The sequence below is a fragment of the Mauremys reevesii genome, linkage group 1, assembly GCF_016161935.1.
Source record: "Mauremys reevesii isolate NIE-2019 linkage group 1, ASM1616193v1, whole genome shotgun sequence".
NCBI classification, from domain to species: Eukaryota; Metazoa; Chordata; order Testudines; family Geoemydidae; genus Mauremys; species Mauremys reevesii.
The window spans coordinates 82887654-82907571 of NC_052623.1; the positions used below are offsets into that span (position 1 = coordinate 82887654).

At 42.3% G+C, this 19918-nt stretch overlaps 1 protein-coding gene across 6 annotated transcripts in view; it reads right to left on the minus strand.

Annotated features, from left to right (window-relative positions):
* Positions 1–19918, minus strand: part of KLF12 (Kruppel like factor 12) — a 386124-nt gene that overhangs the window by 306398 nt on the left and 59808 nt on the right. Inside the window, exon 1 of one of the 6 annotated variants that reach the window (XM_039481380.1) lies at positions 18846–18868. The exons of the other annotated variants lie outside the window; for them this stretch is intronic. The gene's annotated coding sequence lies outside the window, so the exon portion shown is untranslated. Of the gene's footprint in view, positions 1–18845; positions 18869–19918 lie in introns of those variants that run through there. 6 annotated transcript variants of the gene reach the window in all.

Consider the following 19918-nt stretch of genomic DNA (forward strand, 5'->3'; position numbering starts at 1 on the left):
TAATGTTCTAACATTGATTATTAGCAAAATGTGGAATTCTTCCTCTCTTTAAAACTGAATTGGTAGGGAAGCAAAAGTTCAGTATAATCACAGTCAGATTAATGCTTTGTCCATTGTTCTAATATATAAGAGTTGCAAGAATCTGGGTGTTTTGGATTCAGACATACCAATGGTGAGACACATTTCAGTAATCCTCATAAACATTCCTAAGTGAAAGTCATTGTTTGGGTGATCTGGGACAAAAACTGAACCCAGCACTCTGCAGATAGTTGGGCAGGGAGGGACTATAAAAGTTGTCTGGAGTTCTTAGCCCCTCCAAAGTGGGAAAGAAGAGATCAATAAGGTGAAAACCATCATGCCTCCCCTCATTGCATCACACAACAGCATAAGTGTGCAGACTCGGTGGCCATGCTCTCCTTGTTTTCCCCAAAGCACCAGAAGATATTATGCCCACTTTCACACTCCCATTAGGCAGTGCTCCTTCACACTGCCCTCATCAAATTAATGAAATAATATTATTCTGTTTAAACTGGATGAGTTTTAAAGTGGAACAGGAGAGAGTTTACTTGTATTCCTACATCAACACAAATAGACTCATATTTTAAGAAGGTATCTGGCTAATAGTTTAAGACTCAGGGAGCAAATGACATCTAAGAACCAGTACCCTTTAATTATATTTTAACAATTGGCCATTTAATTATATGGTAAATACCCTGTAATTACTAAATAAGTGTAAAAATATATCTGATCTCCTATGAAGCATAGTTTCACAGTAATTACATTATAGTACTAACTGGAATTACCTACTAAACTATAGCAATATATGATCAGCTAATAAGTATATATAGTTACCAATTAAACTAGATGGAGTTAGTACATAATTGAATGGTTCATACTTACACCCCAGCCCCGCATTGTACGTGTGCAGTACTGCCAACTCCAAGTGACCTCAAAAATCATGTCAGGCCTCAAAAAATCATGAAATTGGCTTACATAAACATGAAATTTAAAAAAATACATTTTGGATAATTATTATTTGTCTTCTGTTTTTTTTTTTTTTTTTTTAGCCTCTGAGGTTCACATGTTAAAGCTTTACTCTGCAACCATGAGGGCTAGAAACTTTTTTTTTTTTTAGTTCTTTTTAAAAAATGTATGATTTTATCATTTAAAGCCCCAGCACCTGCAGTCAAGTTAAGGAAAAGATCAAATATTGCAATAAAAAAGTAGAAGTTGACAATGCTTCGTATGCTTAAAACTTTACACAGTGAGTAGTCCTATCAGAGTCAATAGGATTACTCACAGTGCATAAAGTTACACAGAGGGAGCCTTATTTGTTTACCTAAAAAACCTAACATTGAAAATAATGCTGGGTTGGAAGTCACATTGCCTGGGTTGTTAAACTAGACTGTAAAGTACACTAAACTGCATGAAACAATCCTGGATAGTTGATGGTTTAAAATGTCTTTTCATCCTGTAACTTCCTGTAATGCAGTCATGTAGACCCCCTTCTTGAATAACAGAGGACTCAGATTTTTATATTACCGTATTTTTCCATGTATAAGACGCCCCCATGTATAAGACGCCCCCACTTTTCTAACCCCAAATTCAGGTTTTTGGTTTTTTTTTCCCTCCAGCTGCAGCTGTTCCCCCCCCCCCCACACACTTTGCTGCTCAGGCCCAGGAACAGGACGCGGAGGTAGGGGTAGAGGGAAGGAGGAGGGCCGTGCGCCCGGCTGGTCTCCGGCGGCAGCCCTGCCCGGCTCCTGCCGCGTCCCTCCCCGGCGGCGCGACTCCTGCCGCCGGGCTCCCTCGGTCCCCAGCCGCCCGGCTCCCGTGTCCCGGCTCCTCGGTCCCCAGCCGCCCGGCGCCCCGCGTCCCCAGCCGCCCGGCTCCCCGCGGCCCCAGCCGCCGCTGTGCCCGGACCGCACTACCGGAGCCGGGCAGCCGGGGACGCGGGGAGGCTCCCCGGTCCCCAGCCGCCCGGCTCCCCGTGTCCCCGGCTCCCTCGGTCCCCAGCCGCCCGGCTCCCTCGGTCCCCAGCCGCCCGGCTCCCCGCGTCCCCAGCCGCCCGGCTCCCCGTGTCCCCGGCTCCCTCGGTCCCCAGCCGCCCGGCTCCCTCGGTCCCCAGCCGCCGCTGTGCCCGGACCGCACTACCGGAGCCGGGCAGCTGGGGACGCGGGGAGCCGGGGAGCGGGCGGCTGGGGAGCCGCCTGGCTCCCCAGCCGCCCGGCTCCCCTCCCCGCGTCCCCAGCCGCCCGGCTCCCCGGCTCCCCAGCCGCCCGGCTCCCCCAGTCCCCAGCCGCCGCTGTTCCCGGACCGCACTACCGGAGCCGGGCAGCTGGGGACGCGGGAGCCGGGAGCGGCGGCTGGGGAGCCGCCTGGCTCCCCAGCCGCCCGGCTCCCCTCCCCGCGTCCCCAGCCGCCCGGCTCCCCGGCTCCCCAGCCGCCCGGCTCCCCCAGTCCCCAGCCGCCGCTGTTCCCGGACCGCACTACCGGAGCCGGGCAGCCGGGGACGCGGGGAGCCGCCCGGCTCCCTGGCTCCCCAGCCACCGGCTCCCCGCGTCCCCAGCTGCCCGGCTCCGGTAGTGCGGTCCGGGCACTGCGGGGGCAGCGACCCCACCTACCCGGATGCCCGGCTCCGGACACTGCCCGGCCCCGCGCTCCGAGCTCCAGCCGCGGATGGATAGTAGCGCCACCAGCCACGTGCAGGCAGCACGGTAAGGGGGCAGGGAGGGGGTGTTGGAGAGAGAGCAGGGGAGTTTGGGGGTGGGGGGGTAGATAGGGGTTGGGGGGGGTCAGAGGGCAGGGAACAGGGGGCTTACTTCCGTGTATAAGACTACCCTCAATTTTTAGGCTAAGGATTTTAGAAAAAAGTATAGTCTTATACACGGAAAAATACGGTATAAACAATTCTGTTGTGCCCTACACCATAGTACAGGGATCGGCAATCTTTGGCACGTGGCTTGCGAGGGTAAGCATCCTGGCGGGCCGGGCCAGTTTGTTTACCTGCTGCGTCCGCAGGTTCGGCCGATCGTGGCTCCCACTGGCCACAGTTTGCTGCTCCAGGCCAATGGAGGTGGTGGGAAGCAGTGGCCAGCACATCCCTCAGCAGGTAAACAAACCGGCCCGGCCCGCCAAGCAGGGGTGGCTCTAGCCATTTCGCCGCCCCAAGCACAGTGGCACACCACGGGGGGCGCTCTGCCGGTCGCTGGTCCTGCAGCTCCGGTGGACCTCCCGCAGACGTGCCTGCGGAGGGTCCGCTGGTCCCGCGGCTCCGGTGGACCTCCGGCAGGCGTGCCTGCGGATGCTCCACCGGAGCCGCGGGACCAGCGGACCCTCCGCAGGCACGGCTGCGAGAGGTCCACCAGAGCCGCCTGCCGCCCTCCCGGTGACTGGCAGAGCGCCCCCCGCGGCATGCCGCCCCAAGCACGCACTTGGCGTGCTGGGGTCTGGAGCCGCTCCTGCCGCCAAGGGGCTTACCCCAGAATTAATGACGACATTACCATATTTCTTCTCTACTACTAGTAGTATCTGGACTATTGACACTAGTTAAAATTTTACTTCATGGAGAGCAGAATACAGCCTTTACTTCTATGGTAGAATGTTCCATCTGAATTCTGCACATGGCACCCTGCATTTTAAAATGTTTGAACTAAGAGGGAGAATTATAACCAACTCATCACAAGCCAAATTTTGCTCTCAATTAAACTGAAGTAAATCAAGAATAACTTTCACCTATGTAACAGAGACAAAAACTGCCCCTAAGCTCCAGTGATGCCCCATTGTTCCAAATTCCAAATTCCTGCTGCTTTTTTTTAATCCACACATTATTTGCCATAAAACACTGAAAGCACTTTTTGTTTACTGAAAATCCACCATACATAATACCAATCATAGACCAGGCCTTATTTGATGGTAACACTATTTTTTCTTCTTTGACATTGTTTTCATACGTAAAACATTTACACACATAAAAAAAAAAGTATATCCAAGGGAAAATAAGCTAGGTAGGTGAGAGACACATTTGCAGAGAGATCCAGTGTGGAATGGTTTGTAAAATTTTGAGGAAGTAGCTAGACTGCATGAGACATGTTGCAAAGGACAAGGGTGAGTTTCTTTAGCGCAAGGAGATCTATGCTATGTCCAAGATAGCAAAATAGTGTTCAATCTGACCTCTAAGGAGCACCTGGACCACACAAAATTAATCTTTATTATGTTAATAATGTCTACTCTATAGGGATTCTCATAAATAAAACTGATTAGATTACTTTAAAACTGGTTTGTAAAATGATGGCATAATTTGTGGAGGATGGTTTTGGTATAGCTGCTACTGCTAGCCCTTAGTCATCCCAAAATCCCATTGAACAACTTGACTCATGAGATGTTCTTCTTTCAAAATATATTATTAATAAAGACTCAGTAAGGATGTTGATAGCAATGAAGGCCCAAAATTTCACTTTATAGTAAAACAGACCATCTAAGTATTTGGTTGATATGAGGTAAAGAAAGCTTGCGTAATAAGTAGCATCAACCAAAAAAAAATATTTATATATAGTATAGGCCACACTGAAAGTTAGTATTTCATGAATGTGGAAGGGGAGATTATAGCTAAATAAAAAACCATCACTGGTAAAATTGTGATGTGACCAGATGTATGTTGCAACATTAAGGCATTCTAAAATTCACATTGGCAACTGTCAACCTATTAACAGAGACCCCTATACAGCTGAATACTGAGTTACCACAGTAAAGGTTCTATTGAAATTTCCATTATTAAACCGTTATATTTAATAAACTGTAACTCTGTTTTAAAATTTGCTATAAATTGTAATTTGTTTATATTTTACAAGAAAATGGACTTGATTGAAAACAGAAAATATTTAAAGAAACCAATTTAACTAATTTTAAGATGTCAGGGAGAGAAGAATTAAGAGTAAGATTTTCCAAATTTTTAACAAAAATTGAAACTAATCGTTGTTTTGTTTTGCTTTCAAACCAAGTTTAACAATCCATCAGTCTTAATTGTTTCTACTATTTATTTACTTTAAGGAACAATACAAAAGCATAATTGCTACGATCCTGAGATTGAAAAAAACACTGACAAAAATAATGTTTCATTTGATACTAGGAGTCAGATTTTCCCAGCATGAATGTTCGCAGATCTTTCATTGATGAGCCCTAGAGAAATGTCAATATATAAATAAATGAAACAACAATGCTAACAATGGACCCACTAAAAATATTCAAAGGGTTAAAGATTAACCCTCCACCACTAAGGCTATATTAAGCATCCCCTTATTATCAGCATACTGTGGCCTGTTGTGTGTTGTAGTGAATTGAAACCGTAATTGTGGGGTTTGGTTTCCCCTTGCACACACACCCCCCCACACACACACTTTTTCTTTCATGGGTTTGGTTTTACATTTGATGGTAATTTTGACTGGGTGAATAATTTCTATTTTTAGCCCGCTGAGGTAATATGGCCAGATTATAATGACTTTTAGCTGTATTTTCCAATCAACAAACTACTGTATAGTGGAAGTTACTTTTTTGTCTCACTTCTCTTGTCAACTGATCACGTGACAATAGTGCAAGTTCAGTCCAGAGATTCAGTCTCTGCTCTCATGTCTCAGTGGTTATAGCAGCATGTTAAAATACAAGCAGTCAGGAAATCTTGACAGTTCCTTAATCTTTAGGGTATCAAATATCAAAAGGCATCCTCTTGTATGGAAAATTTCTTGGACCAAAGCCAATACTTTAAACAGTTTGACACAATGAGGAGGATCAGAAAAAAAAAAGGTACAATTTCACACTGAAAAGGTAACTATTGATCAGGTCTGGCTTTGCAAGGACCAAATTTATTTAGGAGTCCCATAGATTAACTGAGTACAATTTCACTGTGCAGCATTTAGTAAACACAAAACATACTTCTCAAACACACATTTCAAGAGGCTACTTCAGAATTTATTTTTTGTTGCTGGTACTGTAGTTTGTGGGGGGGAGAAATGTTTCAGTGAATGAGCTTAAAAATATCATCTTATATGATCAGAATCAGTGGCCAAAGTGGTGTATTTTTAGTGAAGTGCACAAGTGACATTCATAGACACTTTGATACTTGGCACCCAACACTACTAAAAATGTCAATAAATAAAATGAAAATCTCCAGAATGCATCAGAAACACAGAGATTTAAATATGATGAATCCTACTGACTGGCACACAAATCATTACAACTAGAGTATTAGAAATAGTTTTTCTGTGCTTTTTCATATACTTTCTACTCAATGTTCTTGAAAGAACTACATTTTTAGACTTGGCAACAAAGCCAAACAGTACTGGTATAGATGTATTGGCACGGGTAGGTCAGTGTACTGTTTCACATTCAATTTAACACTAATAGGCAAAAACAACAGAGATTAGAATTAATTTGGAACACAAAAGACTGAAAACACAATAAGGAATAAACCCTTCTCTTCCCCAAGAAGTCTAAAGAACAAAATGGACCACTTCCATGTACCAACCCCCACTAAAATGCTTGCTGGAGAGGCATGGGGACATACAAAATTCTATGCACTTGATCTCAGCTTCCTATAGATCTCCTCAATATGGAGGGATTAGTAAACTGCAGAGTCAGCTTTGAAGAATACAGTGCTAGAGATCCCTCATTTAGTTCCATGGCAAGCCTTTATCTCCATATTTCTGCTCTGGATGCAGCTCCCCATAACTCCACACCTTTGCAGAAAAAAACTCTATAGGAGTAGCAGGCATGAAGCTTAAGTTAATGCTGCTTTAAGTAGCATACGCATAGTTTTGCTACTCATGGAGGGAAGGACACCATAGACAACACCTCCTCTCCCTTACAGATCCTGTTCTCTATACACATAGGGCATGTCTATACAGGAAAGATGCTATTGTAATGTCAATAGACCCCAGTCATCAGGGGGCAGGATTGAACCAGGAACCTCAGTGAATGAGCTTCTATTGCATGAGCTGAAGCCAACTGGCCATTAGCTAAGGCTGTAGAGCAGACTCATTTAACTCTCTCTAAGTGCTCTCGGTGGTACTAGAGGTGACAGAACACCACACCCAGAAGGTGTGTAGTTTACACTATGGTAGGCACCCCTGTGGTAGCATTGATCTGGCTAAGGCAGAGAACAATACTAGTGAAGATTCGGCAACATGGGCTTTAGCACAGACTAGCAATCTGAGTACATACCCAGGATGCCCGGCAAGCGCTGAAGCCTGTGGCACCACATCTTCACAACTACTCTTACCCATGCTAGCTAGTTTAAAGCTAGCACAGGTATATCCATGCTACAATTACACCTTCACTTACAGTGTAGATATGTAACATGGAAAGTCCACTTTTGAGGAAAATCGTCTTGCCCTGATTGCAGAAAAATGCCAGAAAAGAAAGGAAAGACAACTGTCATGTAGCAATCATGACCCAACCCTGTCTTCCAACACCACCTGCAACATCTGCCAACAAGCCTGTGGCTCAAGGATCAGACTCCTCAGTCACCAAAGTACCCATGAAAAATAAAACCTGTGAGAGAGATCATCCTCGACCTTGAGGGATCACTGATAAGACATACCGTACAGGACTTTTATGGACCTGGTTGCAAGGAATGATGAAGCACTCCTACCCTACCTCATCTCCCAAGAGACATATGCCCAGTCCAGGCCTTAATCATCTGCTATCACAACATAATTAACATTAGATTGCAGTTCGTCTGCTCTCACATCTTTGATTCACGTCTTGCATCTAAAGGCTTCTTTAGAACAGGGAATTACTGATGCAATATATCAATGTAGTTAGCTAATGCAAACCCCTAATGTAGACACACTGCACCAGTGCAAAACAGGACTTGCACCACTGTGACTTATTCTGATGCAACTTTTGTTTCAAGACCAAGCACTTCTCCCAATTACCTCAAAAGCTCACACCAAGTAGACAAAATTCTCTACTATATGTACAGCAGGGGGAAAAATTGCCTGAAATGCTGATATTAACCTGAGGTGTTTAGAGCAATCTAAGTTAGACAAAGTTTTAAACGGGGGAAGAGGGAATCCCCTCCTTTTTCAATAAGCAAAGTTTCAGAATTCATGATAACTTCCTCACCTTACAAGGTGCTTTGAGAGTTTATTACTGTAGATGTTTGTAAAGCACTTTAAAGATGAAAAAGTGGTACAAAGGAGTGATGTATTATTATTGTATAATAGACACTGATAGACAGGAGCAAGAGAAAAACTAAAAAAAAAAAAAGAGACCTTCCCCCCCCCTATTTTTTTTTTTTTTTTACTGTTGCAGAGCCTGCAGCGAAACCTGATTCAAAACCAGTTTCCCAATATACAAGTAAGGCTAAACCAGTCTCCTAAAAGTGTCAAAAGGAAGTTCCTTTAATGCAGATATGCCATGTCCCCTAGCTAAATATATTTTCTGACAAGAGGAAACTCTATTGCTAATCCCAGTCAGATGAAGTTTCCGGATACAGATGAACTCTATAATACTGGCACATCTAGGTCATTACAAAGGTCCTTGCAGTTGGTGATCTAATTGGTTGTGATCCCTGGTGAAATTCAGAAGTCAGTACATGGTTTACTTTTTTTTTTTTTGTTAAAGTCAGCCACTATATCATGAGTCACAGCAGGTCAAGCCAAAGAGTAAATCTGTATCATGAAATAGGGTATGTGTTATCAAAGAATATTTGTGAACACAAACAATGTTCTCACCATTATAATAAAAAACAAAGCAGTAGGACACAACAGAAAACAGAGAGCTCCTTACGGTAACTACAAGACGGAAGGTGTCATTACAAGGCGCAGATGGTGTTAAATACCTTTAATTTCTCAGGGTTTGATTACTGAAGGAAAATCACAATTACACTAATACACAAAAAGACCTACTAGTTACTTTAAATAGAAGAAACTGATCATTAAAATGTTAGAATTTTTTAGGTAGATGAGTATGATGGGAGTTCTTAGGGTCACAGAAGATCACAGGAATGAAAATCTACCTTAACTGGCAGCTGCTAATCTGAATAAATCTCTCCTCTAAAATACTTCAGGGATTTTAAATTATTGTACCACAGTAATTTAAAGTTTGAAAACAAAAAAATTCCTGAACACATTTTCTGAAGTTTGCGCCCATGTAGCAACCATATCAGAAGTCCTAGACATACAAGGAAAAAGCAATTCTAAAAACAGCTATCAAATCTTTGTCCCAAATACTAATATGTTTTTTTTTTTGAAAGACCAGAGGGGAATAGGGGATTGCAGAGGCAGGGAGGAAGTAGGGTAACACAAGAAAATGGAGATGAGAAATTTATACACATGTACTGTAATTCACACTGTCCCAGCTGCATGTTCTTTTCTGCCCAGGAATGGAAATGCATGGGTATTAATTCCAGTGACGCCTATAGCTTGAAAAGCCAAAGTCCACCCTGAGTTGCTTCTAGTTTATCGGGTTAAGGCACGTTGGTTTCCATAACCAACGGTGCACAAGTGAGTGATGTGGCTAGCATCATGTCCAACTGCCTTTGACTCCTCTAACTCAGTGGATCAAATACCTATTTGCACTGGGTGGACTAGAGGCAGCCTTTCTGTGTGAGATCAAGCAAAACTCAAATCCACAATTTCTAGAATAGCAGCCAAGCAACTCAACCACTCAGCCACCGCACCAAGAAGTTTATAGCTTACCTAATTTCTCATGCAAGAAATCACTGAACTCTATAGCATACTTTGTGTAATTCTAGGTTTTATCACTTTAAAGAAATCTAAGAGCTAGTGTAGCTTATCCGAAGGAGAAAAATATGCATAAAACTGTTGATCTTGTTTTTTGCTTATATTTGTCTTCTAAATAATTTTAAAATCTGGCACATTAAATTAGATGTAGGTCAGGGAAGAGGTGACAGTACCTTGAGATTGACCCGGTCCTTCTCTCTTCATTACACCAGCTTTACAAGGTACTTGTTTTGTTGGTCAACTTAAGGTTTGTAGAAGTCTCGGACCCTGAAGCTACTGTTTTGCAAGTTCTTTCCTGTGTAATTCAGCATGTATGAGAATCAGGCCTCCTATCAGTCACAGACAGGAAGCTTTGGCACTAATTGAAGTGCCAATCTACACAGTGGGGAGACATGCAAGGCAGCAGCAGTAGGAGAGGAGCCTTTTTAAAATAAATGTATAACAAAAGAAAATATAAGATAAAAAGAAAGATGGAGACTGAAAGGGAAAGGATTTGAACAAAAGCAACCAGAAGAGGGAAAAGAGATAACATTAGAGAGGAAAAAGTTTCAGCATATAAAATAACTAGCAAATGATAGGGCAACAGGTCAGAAGAGAAAGCACTAGCTTCTGCAGTAGGCTCACCTCCTGAGGCTCAGAGCAGCAGGATTCCTCTGGGTGGAACAGAGGGAAAGCAAGGTTTATGGAGGGGCATTAGGACATGAATTGAATGGGTGTTTTGCAGATGGTATCAATGAGGTTGTTAGGAGCAGAAGAAGCCAAGTAGGACGCTCAGGAAAATCAGCAGGGTGTTAGAGAAGGCAGGAGTGGAATTGCTAGCATGTCTCTGCCTGGTTCCATCCTAGGAACTGCCCATGATTTACCAGACAGGCAATCCCACTGCTGTGAACTCCACGAGGTTCATAAAACGGAGCTGTCAGGAACCATCTTTCCACACAGAGCTGCTCCTCTGCGTTCCTTCTCCTTCCAGTATTAGGTCTCTGGTGGATGGGGGTTTTGTGGGAATGGAAGGAAAACACTGCTCTCATGTAAGCCTCTTGTGACTTGTCTGATGGCAGTATCACTGATAAAAATCACAGATAATCCCAGAGGGCTTCAGATAGTTCAAAAGGGGGGTAACTGGTGAGAATTTGGCTTTGGGGGAATAAATCAGGAGACGAGAACTCCCAGTGGCCCTTAATTTCCAGGACCCTAGGGGGGAAAAAAACACATTCATATGTAGACTTGCTAAAGAGTCAGGTAGAAACTTAGATGACATTTTTCACTGAAATTCATAATTGTGACCAAAAAAACCCAGATCTTTTATTTGTTGCAAAAATACGTGAACGTTTTGAGGTTTTTCCACCCTGCTCTAAAAAAAAAAATAGACAAAAGAATCTTCATGGTTAAAGATTAGAACGTAGCAGTCCATTCTTGTATTCAGGACCTATGTCCAGGATTCTCAAACTTTTCCATATTGTGGACCATATTTTAATACAAAGATTGTGTAATGGATCCCTGTCTTTCCCATTCATGATCATATCATAATCGTTAACAACAACAGCAATTGCTTACATGGGAAAGTAATACTACAAAAGTACTCAGCATGTTTTTAGCTGGAAGTAAAGAAGTTCCCTCGACCACCAGCAGGTGCTGTTTGGCTACATTTTGGGAACGTGTACAGCTCAAGCGTTCATGTGGGGAATTCAGAAAAATTGGGTGAACATGCAGAATTGTAAAAAAAAAATCCAATAAAGTCTCTCTCTCTCTCTCTCTCTCACACACACACACACACACACAAGCACAAAATGTTAACATTGAGCTTGTCAACATCAATTTTAGACAACTGAAAAAGTGTTCTTGGGCAAGAAAGTTATGAGTTACAGAATTTTTTATACAAACTAAGAATATGAATCTTATTATAAAACAGAAGCAAATTCTAATCAGTTATAAATAAAACACTAAGAAATATAAATGATAACTGTACATGCATCTACAGATCTTAACAGAGGAATTACATGTTGAATAATAATTTTAATATTTATGATAGATTAGACCTTAGTTAAAACTAGATTGAGAGGAGGGATGGGTTTGTAGTTAAGGAATTTGGGGTTAGTGAGATCAGGGTTCAGGAAACCAGATTCAATTCCCTGCTCCTCCTATGTGGCCCTATCTTATTTTATCTATAGTATCTTAAAATATTAGAACTGTGTCCCAGCACTAAAATAAGGTACAGTTTAAACATTTTCTAGGTTAAAGGTTGTTATTATTCTTCAAAAAAGTAAAATCCTACCCTAGGAAATCATGACTGCCCTTTTGCCATAAAACATGGAGATCATTTTTGGTTGTATGGCCAATCTGACCCTAGGATTTAACTAGGAAAACTCAACAGGATTTTACCTACACCCAACTCCTGCAATTCACTGCACCTATGCAGAGTCCCTATTGACTTCAGTCAGGCTCCACACAGACATAGCCGCCTATGAATTGCAGCATCAGGACCACGGTTTCCTCTATGTCCCATACAGCACCAAGCACTGTGAGAACCTAATCATTTAAAAAAAAATGCTAACGTAGGGCCCATCAGATCCACAAAGTTATAGGTGGATAATAAGTATGGAATGTGGGTTCCCCTCAAAGACCTCCCATCCTTGCAGTCACTGCTGCTATTTCATTCATTTCAATGCACCGTGGAATCACCAGATTTTCTTTTTCAGTTGTTAACCCATATATTCAGAAGGGAATATGCAAATTATAGTCTCAAAAAAACCCAAAGCAAAACATCTGATCTTTTAGAATGTAACTGTATGTGAGATTTCATTGTTCAAAAATTTTATCCATTCTAGAATATTAAAAAATAAACAAAATGGTAATAAACTTTTAAGAAGGTTAGTAATAAATGATTTGCTATTTAAGCCATTGTTCTTAAAATGAAAAGAACAGAATTGTACTGAATACAAATCAAGTTTCACCCCAGTGGATTTTGAAGTGGCCACCATCAGGGGATTATTACAATAAATTATTATAATGGTAATACATACAAGTATTTCCAAAGATATGGCAGCTACAGTTTTATATATTAGTTTTCTCTGAAAATAATAGCAAAATACAGCTTTGTAGCACATTTAATTAGGATTTCATTGTATAAACATGACTGGAGAGAGTAAAATCTCTGTGGTTTTAAATTGAAACCCTCATGTTTTTAGTACACATTTTAGCTAATCCTTCAAGGTAGAGTATTGTTAATGTTTTCATTTTACTGTAAATAAACATTTGTCCTGATTCTACAAGGTGTCAAGAACCCTTGTCTCATACTGATGTCAGTGGGTGTCTAAGGTGCTTAGAACCTGGCAAGAGGGCACACAGCATCTTGTGAGGCTGGCCCCTATATTATTAAGATAATTATTGCAATACTTTGACCAACAACAGGTTATGATTGTGGCACTGAATAGTTTTAATCTTTTCTACATGCTCAATCTGGACAGAACATGCAGAAAAATAAATTTACATAGCATGAAGGATCTATTTTACACCACCCAATCCCTGCATTCAGGGAGTGTGGAAATGGCATCCCTAATTTACCACCTTTTGGATAGGTAGTTCAAGACATGCTTTATCAACAACTAGGCCAGGGATCGGCAACCTCTGGCACGCGGCTCGCCAGGGTAAGCACCCTGGTGGGCCAGGCCAGTTTGTTTATCTGCCGCGTCGGCAGGTTCAGCCGACTGTGGCTCCCACTAGCCGCGGTTTGCCATCCTAGGCCAATGGGGGCGGCCGGAAGCCACGGCCAGTACGTCCCTCAGCCTGCAGAACTTCCTGCCAAGCCAGGAAGACCCAAATTGTAATTTTGGTTTTGTCCCACAAATCTGTCACCCCTCCCTGCCTCAGCTTCCCCATCTCTAATACTTCTATCTCACAGAGATATTAAAAGGACTAGTTAATGTATATAAAGCTCTGGGAAGGTGTATTACATGCTAAGTATTATGTGGATTGAAGCTCTTTCATAGCTTTGTAAGATATTTTTAAATACTATACAATGCAAGACTTATATTTTTGGTTGGTGTGTGACCACATAGAGTTGTCAGAAACCCAGACTGGAATAAAAACTCTCTGTAAACTTGAAAACTTATGTCTCTCACCAACAGAAGTTGGTACAATAAAAGATATTACCTCATCCACTCTGTCTCTCTAATATCCTGGGATCAACATGGCTACAGGAACACTACAAACAGAAAATTAGTGAGCAGACGTTGCCAAGATGGACTTCTGCACACTTAAAGGGACTTTGTTTTTTTCCAGGTCTTTGGGGTCCCCCCCTTAGGGCCTCATCAAGCTATCATTGAAGCCCATGAGAATTTTGTCATTAAACTTCAGTTAGAGCAGGATCAAGACTTAATGGTCATTGGACTGCTGCTGAAACAGGACATGATGCATGAGGAGGGCTCTGCTAAGTGAAATGAGGATGGGGAGAGCATGAGGGATTTTTTATTTTTCAGCACTTACTCTTTACATTATAGATGTGCACTACCTGGGTGCTCCATTTAATGTTTAGCTACTGTGCCAATGCAGGCTCTGGAAATATCCAAGATACACACTAATTGTTGGATATGCTGTGAATAGATTAATGGTTAAATACAGTCTATATTCTAGCTCCATAACATGAAAGGTGGTTAGCTGCATTGTGTCTCTTTATCTTCATTCTGCTTCACAGCAAGCAACCCAATGACAATATTAGCAGTAGTACATATTTGCCTATAGAGGTGACTGTGTAGTTAAAAAAATATATATATAGTGAAACTTCCCTTAACTGACCACTGAAGCGACTGAAAGAGAGCTTCCTTTTGGAGGCAGTCAGCTAACAATGGTGTAGCAGACATTCATACATACATTCAGGAATATTTGGGGGGTCTCTAATGACAGGAAAGTTATTTAAGAAGGTTGGCCTCTTGTGTTGGTTTCAAAGTAACTGCTGTGCATGGGCAGCAGTTTTAACCCCAATCAAGAGCACAATGTTATCTTTCTGCAAATAAGTCTTTCCATGATCAACTGATTACTGGGATGTATACCTTTTGTAATCTTGTTAGTTTGGGGGGTTTCAGGACCCTTTAATTGATAGTGCTAATGCCCGCTTTCATTTTAAAAGATTTCTAGCCTTTGTTATGAAGGTAGCCTCCAAACTATAGGCCAAGTGCTAGGGTTTAAACTTTGTCAGAATGAGTTTTTCTTAGAACCACTGGCTACTCAGTCCCCACTACTTCTGAACATCAGCATTTTGAGCCATGAACCAAAGGATATGGGTCAACTCCAATGTTTGGAAGGGATCGCCAATTAATCTGTGGATTTTGAAAATCACCAGTGTATTGAAATTTTTTTTCCCCTGCTCAAGAAGAGGCAGTTCAATAGGTCAAACAGCTCAGCTGTAGGCTGCAGTACTGGGCTGCACAGGAGGAGAACATGGCCTCTCCCAAGCCTTCTGGGGAGTAGAAAGAATGACCCAGCCAACCTTGGCAGCAACAGTTGCATTGACAGGACAAGGAAGAACAACAAGGGCATATCATCATAATGGGAAAGAGATGGCGACAAAAAGGAAGGAATAGCAGGGAAGGGAGAGATAGCAAGAGGGAAGAGATGAAGATATGGGGAGTCTCGGAGAGGAAATGTTCAGAGAGAACAGGAAAGTGGAGCAAAGGGAAAGAGAAACATAACATGAGAGAGCTAAGAGAGGTGGAGAGGAGAGAATAATAATGATGCACTTTTCTACAGTACCTTCCAAATGAGTATTTTCAGTCATTCTAATTAATGAAATAACCTTCACAACTTCTTTGCGAGATAAGGCAGTAGTGTATCTAGTTTGTAGAAACAGCAGCACACACAACCATACTTCCCCCAGGGCACATAGGAAAGAGACAACAATGAGAGGAAAGAAAAGGAAAGACACAAAAAGTGAAAGAACAACAAACAGAAAACAGCAGACAAATATGAAAGACATTGGAATGGAGATGGACACAGAATGAGTCAGAGATGGAAGGATTGGAAAAATGTATAAAGAAACAAGAGAACTGGAGATGAGGGGGAGGGAGGGACATATCCTTTAAGCCAGTCAGCGATAATTCTTGTGTTTTTTTTATTTTAACAATATATTTATCTGGCAGATTTCCTATATCTGTTTGGATGGGGAAAAAGATGACATGACTATTTTGCATGACTACATTATATTAGTATCACGGGCTAGTCTGAATTCTACAGATAAAACATTGTAGATAAAAAGAGACTACAAAACAAAATCTACACTTTGCTAGAATGCTGACAAAAGCATCCATCAGATAGGGTCCTAAAAGCCCCCACACTTCTGCATTATTTGAAGAACTGTTCCCTGAAATGTTTTTTTTTTCAAATGTTGTCAGCTATAGTGCACAGAGCCTAAGCAGTCAGGCTCCACTTCACCTACCTCCAGCAAAGGAGGCGTTTTATCCTAAGATTATGTCACTTTCCCAATCTCTACAAGACTATTTTAAATAATCAGTTAAGGGGGTTGGGTGGGATTGGGGCAAAGTTTGGACTTGCTCTGAAAGCCTAAGATCCACACTCTCCAACTGAGTGTACACATTCACCAAGGTATGAGGATATCTGAATTTTCCAGGAAGTTATACAAACCTAACACTACCTCAGTGACAGTAACAGTAGTTAAAAGCAGCTGAGTAGACTATAGGAGCTGCCAGCTCCATCTCGCAGTGGAGCCACTGCAATACCCAGGTACTGGGAATTTTTCTGAAATTGTGATGAGACGAACAGGATAATTTTCTGCTACCCTATAATCTTTCCATACACTTCAATTTCCAAACATCGTTTAGATACATGCTAGAAAAACTGAACAAAGCAGCAAACATCATTTGGTTCACCTACAACATGAGATGCATTCAGCATGAAGATATCTGCCATACTACTCTACCAATTTTCTCCTTATAATCTTCATGCAGTGAATTTCTCTGATTCTTGCATCACTTTTGGCTATTTTCCCCAAACGGACACATACATGTATATAATAAAACAATGCCACTCTCCATGGAGCCATGAAGAATTTTATTTTTCTATTTGTCTTTTATGCTTTCTTGCAATTTCTGCAAAAAAAATCAAACAACTCAGCCTTTCCTGAAACCATATAGAAAGGATTCCTTTTGCTAGAAACCTCTCCTCTTATAATGTGCCAATTTAATTTCACAAGCTGAAGTAATAAGGAAGTCACAGAGAAGAATGAAAAGAAGAAATGGAATTACTGTTTTAAAATCGGACTCCTTATTGTCTAAGCAGTGGCACACTGGGCACAGAATCCATTAAAGTTCTATATAAATTACTAAGTGGGCCAAATTCTGCTCTCCCTTATACCTTCATGGCCCCACTAAGCAGCTGCATGAGTAAGAGCACATAATCCCACCATAACCTCTTCCCCATTTACGCATGTTTATTGATTTAATTTTTACAATCGTATATTAATTGTTGGTAAATTTTCAGTAGTGCTTTAGTGACAGACACCTACATCCCAGGGAAAGTCAAAGGGATTTAGGTGCCTCTGTCACTTAAGAATTTTTTGAAAATGTTACCCTGTGACTTATTTTTGTTGTCATCCCATCTTTGTTGTACTACTTGAGGTACAGCCGCCTTGGGATTCCTTAACATGGCTTCTATTAACGTTCCTGTATTTGTGCAACATGCTACTTTCATCAGGGAATTAAACAGACACAATCGAGGCAAATTCTCATTTACACTAGGGCCCTTTACATCACTAATGGCAGTGTAAAGAGGCCTTACAGTGCGTGCAACTGTAACTTACATCTAGGGCAAGGTCCCTTTACATTACCAAAGAAGGGGAGCCTTAGTGTAATAGAGAATATGACACGGCTTATTTAAAAATTACACTCCTGTCAATTTTTGTAACCTATTACTATTATTGTTGGAAGCAACACCCAAGATTATTATAACTGAAAGGACATGGATGAGACACAGTCTCTGGTTTTGCAGTTTGCTTTTGAAAATAATAGCACGTTGCTGCAGGTTAGTTTCCCTGTTTGCCCATCCAGTCAGCAAGGCCAAGATCCTGCAAGCACCCATTTGCAGAAGAGCCCCTGAACACATGTGTAGTCCCCAATGAGGCATAGGCGCTGCACATGGGCACGTGGTTCTACTTATTACTGGACCAGTCTGAGTCTCCCAATGCATTAGACCAGGGGTGGGCAAACTACAGCCTGTGGGCCACATCCAGCACACCAGCCGATTTATTCTGGACCTTGAGCTCCTGCTGGGGAGCAGGGTCTGGGGCTTGCCCGGTCCCACACTCCAGCCGGGGATCAGGGTCAGGGGCTGCTCGACATGCGCATGCCGCAACTCTGTACGGCTCCCAGAAGCAGTGGCATGTCCTCCCTCCGCCTCCTACATTTAGGGGCAGCCAGGGGGCTCCGTGCGCTTCCCCCGTCCCAATCCACATCCTCGTAGCTCCCATTGGCCAGAAACTGCTGCCAATGGGAGCTGCAGCGGCAGTGCCTGCGGATGGGGCAGCGTGCAGAGCTGCCGGGCCACGCCTCTGCATAGGAGCCAGAGAGAAGACATGCCGCTGCTTCTGGGAGCTGCTTGAGGTAAGCACCACCTGCAGCCTGCACCCCTGAGTTCCTCCACACCCCAACCCCCTGCCCCGATCCTCCTCCTGCCCTCTGAACCCCTCAATCCCAGTCCAGAGCACCCTCCTGCACCCCAAGCCCCTCATCCCCAGCCCCACGCCATACAATTTAAATACCCAGATGTGGCCCTCAGGCCAAAAAGTTTGCCCACCCCTGCATTAGACAGAAATAGACTAGAAAGGTAGCACAGTGCAACTGGAGTTACCTCCATTACAGGAATGGTATAATAGTTTTGGCAATACTACTACTGTGATAGATTTGACAAAGTCTGAATTTTGAATTGAAAATATGGCACGGTGCCCAACAGGTTGGTGTATTCAAGGGAAGAGTGGCTGAATGCCCTGTGATTATATCACCCACTCAGGTACTCTTTAGGAGGCACATACCACATTGCAGAGCAGAGTGCCATAATTTCATTTAAAACATTGGTAATGCTATAGAAGGGCATTCTTACCATCAGGTGGCCAGATGGAACCACAGTCTGTTGAAAAGAAACAAACACAGATCAATAACTACAGTTTGATTCGTGTGCTTTAAATATTGTCAAAACATGTTCTAGGAGAAGGCTGGTGGACTTCATGGTGAAAGCTTAATAAATACAAATGCTTCTATATGAAGAACTAAACATCAGTTAATTAAACTGACTTAAATAAGAATGATTAGGCATTCTCAAACAGATAAGAAAAAAAAACGGTGAGAAAAGCCTTTATAGTTAAAGAGCCAATGGAACAGCAAACGTTCTTTGCGGTATGCAGGCTATATTTCTTCAACAGTAGGAACTTGTGAAACACTCACATGAAAACAGGAAAGCATGAATTCATGAGGGATCCTAATCCAAACTCTTACAGTTTTAAATTGAAAATAACTCTTTCCCTATTGATTTTTTTTCCTTTTCCATTTGTGAAACACTAATTTTTGCCCTCTCCATTTGTTAATGATGCCCAAGCCCACATCTCTTTGCTTACTTCTATCTTTGTGTCTGTACTGCCATCCTTCCAAATAAGCAGTGTAAACGACCATTTCAGAGCCCTCTGTCTTGTGCTGTCTTGTCATCGCAAAGGATGGTAAATCTCACCCTTCTCACTCATGACCAAAGATGGAGGAAACTCCCTAGCATTCCCTAAAGAAACTCAGGGCATTGCTTTTGCTTGAGGCCCTCAGAGCATCTAACCAACCCTGTGTACTTATGAATCAGCATCACAAATATCAGTATAGCTCTCAGACAGACACTTGTTAGTTAACTTAGTTTCCCTCTAATGTATACATGGCTGCCTCTAAAAAAGCAGAACATAAATTACATCCTTGCCAATCAATATCTGAAAGCCATAAATCATTTTGAATGAAAATAACCCTGAAACACACTGGAATAGGAGATAATTCTGGAAAGGTAAAATGAAAAAGCAGAAAATAATGCACTAAAAAGTGATTGTCCCTACCACTGGCTACTGGTTATTTCTTTACTTCTCAGTATCAGATTGATGGATTTAACAGAAGAGGCTCTACTCACCTTACTTGTGCAGTCTCATT